This window comes from Tiliqua scincoides, chromosome 5, assembly GCF_035046505.1.
Source record: "Tiliqua scincoides isolate rTilSci1 chromosome 5, rTilSci1.hap2, whole genome shotgun sequence".
Lineage (NCBI taxonomy): Eukaryota > Metazoa > Chordata > Lepidosauria > Squamata > Scincidae > Tiliqua > Tiliqua scincoides.
In genome coordinates this window covers 41,562,053-41,568,914 of record NC_089825.1, presented here as the reverse complement: position 1 = coordinate 41,568,914, position 6,862 = coordinate 41,562,053, and the positions used below count along the sequence as shown (strand labels likewise).

At 44.4% G+C, this 6,862-nt stretch overlaps 1 pseudogene; it reads left to right on the top strand.

Annotated features, from left to right (window-relative positions):
- Positions 1-1,515: 1,515 nt before the first annotated feature.
- Positions 1,516-1,634, top strand: LOC136654535 (5S ribosomal RNA; annotated as a pseudogene).
- The last annotated feature ends 5,228 nt before the right edge of the window (positions 1,635-6,862 follow it).

Genomic DNA, 6,862 nt, shown 5'->3' with positions numbered 1-6,862 from the left:
AGTACAAAGGAGAACTATCTTTCCACTTCCTGCACACATCTGTAAAGTGAAGGCTGCAAATATATAAAGTGGAAGCTGCAATAGGGCATGTTCCCAGGGGCCCTACCAAAGTGGCACAGACCCTGACTGGTTTTCAATCTGTGTTCGAGTGGGTGTGAATGTTTATTGTTGATATTTGTGAAGAGATTTTTTTTTTTTAATTCCTTGTTCCATTAGATCAGGGGTGTCCAAAGTTTTTGGCAGGAGGGCCACATCATCTCTCTCACACTGTGTCAGGGACCGGGGAAAGAAAGAATTAATTTACATTTTAAACTTCAATAAATTTACATAAGTTTACATAAATGAATATATTAAAGATTAACTTCTATGAATGAATGAAGGTCTTGCAATAGCTCAAGGCCTATAAAAGGCCTTGCACAAAGCAAGGCTGGCCTTTCCTTTGCTGCTGCTACCGCATCACAGACATGAAAAAACAAGCAGTGGAGGGAGCCCTCATCCCACAGCTCACGCAAAAAGGTCAAACGGTTGCCTTCACGCTGAGAGCAGTTGTGTCAGGCCAGTGTAGGCTGCAACAAATCTCTGGAGGGCCAGAGGCTCATTGGAGACTGGGGGTTCCCTGAGGGCCACATTGAGAGGCCTTGAGGGCCGCATGTGGCCCCAGGGCCGGGGTTTGGGTACCCTTGCATTAGGTCACAGAATGACGAATTCACAGCTTTGTAACAGCTTCTGCTGAAAAAATGGCATAGCTAGTGCTGCGCTGAGAAGAATGAAGCTGGTCAAGTGTTAAGTGCTAGAGAAGATCCCCTATGGCAGCTGGTGCAATTCTCCTCTACCCAATATCATTTGTAGCTCTTCGATTCCCTGTTCTCAAGAATGCACAGGCGCATTCCATAGACAAAGATTCAAGGGCACACATTTAAGCTAAATGGCAGCTGTTCTCTAAAAGCCCTACCTACAGCTCTTTTGCTGCTTAGTCATTTTTTTTTTTTTTGCTTCATTTTTATGTTGGAAGGAGAACATACCCTGTTGCAAATACTTGTCACACACTGTGAGATACTTGCAGATGCCCAGGCAATCTGAATCAGATCCTTGGAGGGATTCCTCTTTCTCTCAACTGTGCAAGCTGCCATCTTCCTCCTCTTCTCCAAAGCAGACCCCTGTAGGGTGAAGCAGCCTCATTAGAAACAGCGGTTATAGATTTCAAAAAGGCCGTCGCACAACACTCAGAATGCCGCTCCAATCATCCAGAACTCAGACAGATCCATTCCACCTATTCCACACCCCATAACATTTGAGGGGCGTGCACAGGGTGCATCTTTCCATTAAATCAAGCATGAGGTTTTCAGTGCAGCAGTACCTAGGTGGAAGTGAGAAGCTACTTCGGTGAGAGTTTGATGCGCAGCATTTCAAAGACCTGGAGAAATCTTAACTCAGCGATGCTCCACTTGTCAGATGTGAGCAAACAGGGAAGGCTTGTAAGGTGAGCCATCTTGCAGCCAAGAGACCTCACAAGAATTCTGAGGACTGTTTACCCTGCATATCCCTGATCTTGTCTGAACTTGGAAGCTAAGCAGGGTCAGGCCTGGTTAGTACTTGGATGGGAGACCGCCTGGGAATACCAGGTGCTGTAGGCCTATTCCATAGTCTTTCGAGACTGAAGGTTGCCAACCATTTTTGTGTCAAGGAGCTAAAAATGTTATCAAGGGACAAAGCTGACAGGGTTCGTAGTGCCTGGATGAATGGGATTCAATAGTAGCACAAGGAGCACAGCCTGCACCAATACTGTTGCTTGCTAGGGAACCTTAGGCAAGTCAAAAGTCTTTCTCGGGTGTTTGCAGAAGATACAGTGAATGCATTTCGGAAGCCATATCATGGCTGGAGGGGGGGGCAAAACTGTAAGTACGTACCATAGGCACCACAACATGCTGTGTAAGTGGCCTTCCCAATCACCATTGGAGCCTTTCCAGGCAGCGACTGCAACATACAAGGAGGTGATGTTTGGTTCGGCAAGTGTCTGCGTGTTGCTGTTGCTGCCCAGAATGGCTCAGATGGCAAGTGGGACTGGCTGCTTACATGGTGTGTTGGGGCACCTGTAGCACTTACCACTCTAGCTATGCTACTGCTAGTAAGAAAGTCTCCACCCCAGCCTATGCATAATGATTACAGTGAGAGTCCCACAGTGTGTGTGTGTGTGTGTGTGTGTGTGTGTGTGTGTGTGTGGGTGATTTTTCACACATTAGGAACATGGGTAGGTCAGGGCTGAGACTACCAGGCATCAATCAACATCAACCATGCTGAGGGATTGTATCAGTCATGATGCTGATTCCACATATATATTTTGACATCTTTCATTGGGACTTCTCCTCCTGATTGGGGTTCTGGTTTGGTATTGCCATCTCATGCTTTACACCAGCTTTTGGCATTATAGATAGATTTGTATGGTATTTCCAATGATTTAATTGTAATTTATAACCTTGCACTGCCAGCCATCTTGAGCACCTTCTGAACAGGAGGGGAAAGGGCAGGAAATAGCATTTTAAAAACAATAAATGTAAAACTGCCAGGTTGAATGCAACCCAACCTCTGAGATTTCAGAGGCAGGCCTAGCGATGTCCCAAGATGGAGCATGATGATGTCAGAAGATGTCAACTCTTGAAAAATGGAGGACATATTTGGTGGAGGGGCAGAGCCCAGTGGTAACCAATTCATTTTGAGTGGTCCCAACCCTAAATGCCCTGAAATTGGCTTTCACTACTTGTCCACCTGAGCAGAAAGCTGGAGAAACAGCCCCAGTTTTGGCAAATGGGCAACCTTATAAGTACTGGCTTTGAAGTCCTGAAAGGGGCCAGTTTTTCAGCCTAAACCGCCTCCCTGAGATTTTGCAAGTAAAACTGAGTTCAAGCTTGTTGTGCATGCGCAAATGTGTGCATGTGCACATATGCGCATACAAACTCACACAAATGTTAGGAAATTGTTGTTGATGAGTGGTGACTATGGCAGGCATTGCTACGATCATATGGGCTCTGCACGAATCATGTGGATAGGGCATTTTCACTGCTGGAAAACAGAGTCTCGCTGAGAGCAAGTGCAACAAATATTTCTATAAGCCATATGGAACTACAGTTTTGAAGAGACGGAGTGATGCGAATGGGGAGGGGCAGAAAAAGGAGGTTTATAGCATTCACCCAAAGTCAGCATTCTGCTAATTAAATTGCCACACGTCTTGTGTCACTTCCTACGTAGGTCACCGTAGGAGAGGAGGAAGGCATGGCCAGCTTGAGGGATGAATCCCAGGAGACCATTCCACAAACACATGGTACTCATGGCTGTATTAAAGCAGTTTTCAGACTATATTGCAGGTGAAATCACAGGCATGGTGTGGCACAATTAATGGATTTATTAATTCCAGGATGCTTGGGCTGGGAATGGAATGAATGTATTTCACATTAGCACTAACATCTGAGGCCTGACGTTCTCTGGAACCAAAGGATGACACTGAGGGTCGCTAATACTTCAAAGGGAGGGGGGGAACCTCAGCAGATTAATGAAGCTCCGCTTTAAAACATTTACAAACAGTACATCATTTCCCGATAGATCTTCACTATCACAATTATAAACGTTTCATTACTATAAAGGCCAAACTGGATGTGACTGAGCAGACGTGAGTTTCATACGTATGCCTGCCCTATTCGTACATGAACAGGGATGTGCCAGAGTCACAGCACCGAGTCTCAAGTCGATTCCAAGTCTCTGCCCCTCTTAGTTTGAATTGCAAATTAATCATAATGGGAGGCCGTTGCAACTCGTCCAGAACCATTTTTAGAGTCATTCTGACTCAAGTCTTGAGTCTTTTTGAGAAACGAGTCAAGTCACGGAAGTAGGGGGAAAAGAAAGCAAGCAAGCACACACGTGAAACAGAGTCACAAGCACACCTAATAGCAAGTCTTGAGTCTATTCAAGTCATGAGTCTTTTCCAAGTTACTGCCACATGTCTCAAGTCAGCCTTGAGTCATTGGTGCACATGATTCAAGTTTCCCACAAGTCATGAAAAACCCATTTTTTTGTGACTCGAGTACAAGTCTCAGATGTGAATTCCCATCCCTGCCCATAAACATAAAACATGGGGAGAACTTCACTTCTCCTACTCCTCCTCTCGGACAGCTTCTTGTAAAGTGACACGTGGAGAAAGTGTTGGGAGCAGAGTAGATCCACTCCTAGGCTTTTCCTAGTGAAGTCACTTTACAAAGTGGAAGCCGAACAGGAGCAGGAGGATGAACCAAAGGGCTGGTGGAGGTGAAGGAACATTGGTGCATGACAATGATGGAGAGGTAGAATTTAGGACAGCATTTCTCAACTTTTGTCCCAACATACCACTTCACACAGTCCACCTTTTGGAAGTACGACTGGAAGTAACTGGCAATGATGTCATCACCAGTTACTTCCAACTTAGGAGGCCAGATGTGATGCAACAAACACTGGTAAGAGGCTTGGGGTGGGCGGTAAGGCTTTTTCAAGCATGGGAAAAATGTATGCTGGAGTTCTGCCTGTCGAGCTGAGCCGAGCCTCTTACCTATGTTTGTAGTGTCATGGTCAGTGTCATGGTTTGCAGTGTCATGGCCAAGCAGTGGGTGTCTTGAGTGTGCTGCATGTACCACTGACACCACCTCACATACCACATCCAGTTAATAAACACTGATATAGGGGTTTGGGAAGCAGAACAGCTTGGATATCCCCTGCTTGGGTGGGAGGCCACATGTAGGCCACCATGTCCTGGGAAGCCTAAAAGCATCTTCTTGTGATAATTGGGTTGCAAAATGGATGTTCCTAAATACAGAGGTGTAACGCTCTGCCCCAGTGTCAAGGGCAGTGCCGTTACATGATATTGTGATGTCATTTCCAGGTTCTCCCAGAAGATGTGGTGCTGGTGGCTTCATGCCCCCGTTCCTTTTCCTGCAGTGGCTCCCCTTCAAAGGAGAAGGAACCGGGGGGGGGGGGCAGGGCAAAGCACTATGGTGACCAAATGTCCTCTTTTTCCAGAATGTTATCTTTTTTTTAGGCTCATGTCCTGGAAAAGAACTTAAATGTCCTTCTTTTCCTTGTGAGTGGGACCTTAAAGTATAGCATAGCCTTCTTGTAATAAATTATATGTATTCAATTATATGTAATATAGTTTTAAATTTAATAATTAGTAATATATTGTTTAAATTAACCACATGAAATCAGTATATGAGTGCTTGTAGCTTTTGTCACATCCTACATTTTTCTTGGATATCCTACATTTTGGGGTGTCTTGTCCTCTTTTGTGGTAATGACAGCTAGTTACCCTGACCAGAAGCACCTTCTCCGTAACTAGTGCAAATTCATGATCACATGAATTACAATATTATTAATTGGGTAAAATATTGGGATCAGATGTACTTCATTGTTTAATTTTGTCCAGCGTACGCACAGAAGGAGGCTTTCTGTGTTTTCTATGTCGGGATTCTCACTTGCCAGATTTTTGCTCTTGGAAAAAAAAGTCCAGTTCTCCGGCAGAGAAATGCCCCTTGTCTCATGACTCACTGGAGTCTTTCGGCTTCAATTTGTTAAACAGGAAACACACTTTCTCCTGGGAAGATTTTCCTTTTAAGATGTCAAATTACATGTGAAGGGCTAATTTTCATCTGGAGACCTTATCGCGGAGGATCCTCCTTCTCCACAACCTTGGGAGGGCAATGTTTCCCTCTTTAATAACTTTTTCCTTTATTAAAAGGAGCAGCCCCTAGAGTTCTGCAAACGCCTTGACTCAAGTCAGAGAAGTAATCAAAGTCACAGGAGTTCAGCTGAAACAGATTCTGTGCACCTGCATTTGCTCAGCATGATTGTGGGTGAGAGACATCCTTCAGGTTGTTTGCTCAGAGTCAGTACAGAGTTTGAACCTTGTCATCTTTTGGCCAGTAAATCTGGAAAAAAATGAAGTATTTTGCAGTACACAGTCTAGGTTAATCTTGAAAAGATTATTCATTACTAGACCCTGTAATATAATTCTAGGGGGGAGGGAAATCCCCCATCCTCTTACTTCAGCCTCAAGATGCTGCTGAAGTAAGAGGATGGGGGATTTTTTTCCCCCCTAGAAAGCTGAAGATGGTATGCTAGAGATATGCTTGTAGGCATATGCATTCATTTTCATAGCAGAGGTGAATGAACACAAATGTGCCCAGTTTGTATTTGTTTCTGTTCATTCCCAAAGGTACTCACCCCAGAACGAACAGAATGAATGTCAATGCACAGAGGTTCCATTTTAGAACCATCATCTGTTGCCAACCGGTTTCAGTTGTCTTGGGTTCTTTTTGTTACGTGAAAGAAGGAAGTAGCATTGTATCTGCATTTCCTTTGATGGTGGGTTCGGACTGGAACTCTGTGATGAAGTCACCTTTCCCTGGTGGTGGTTTTGCTTGTGTAATCATACGCACTACAACAGTGGTTCATACACATTTAGCGCTAGGACGCACTTTTTACAATGAGAATCTGTCAGGACCCACCAGATGTGATGTCATGACCAGAAGTGACATCATCAAGCAGGAAAAGTTTTAACAATCCTAGGCTGCAATCCTACCCACACTTACCCAGGAGTAAGTCCTATTGACTATCTTTGTTAAAAGAATATATGTAGTAGCTTGTTAAAAGCACAGGTCAGTAACATTTCCTCAAATGCAGTCACATACCATGGTAGCATCAAGTCTAATATGTGAAAGATAAAATATTGAAATGAATGCGGACCCCCCTGAAACTGACTCGCGATCCACCTAATGGGTCCCAACTCACAGTTTGAGAAACTCTGCACTACAACATGTTACTGGTGTCATGCGCTGTTTTAAAAAAA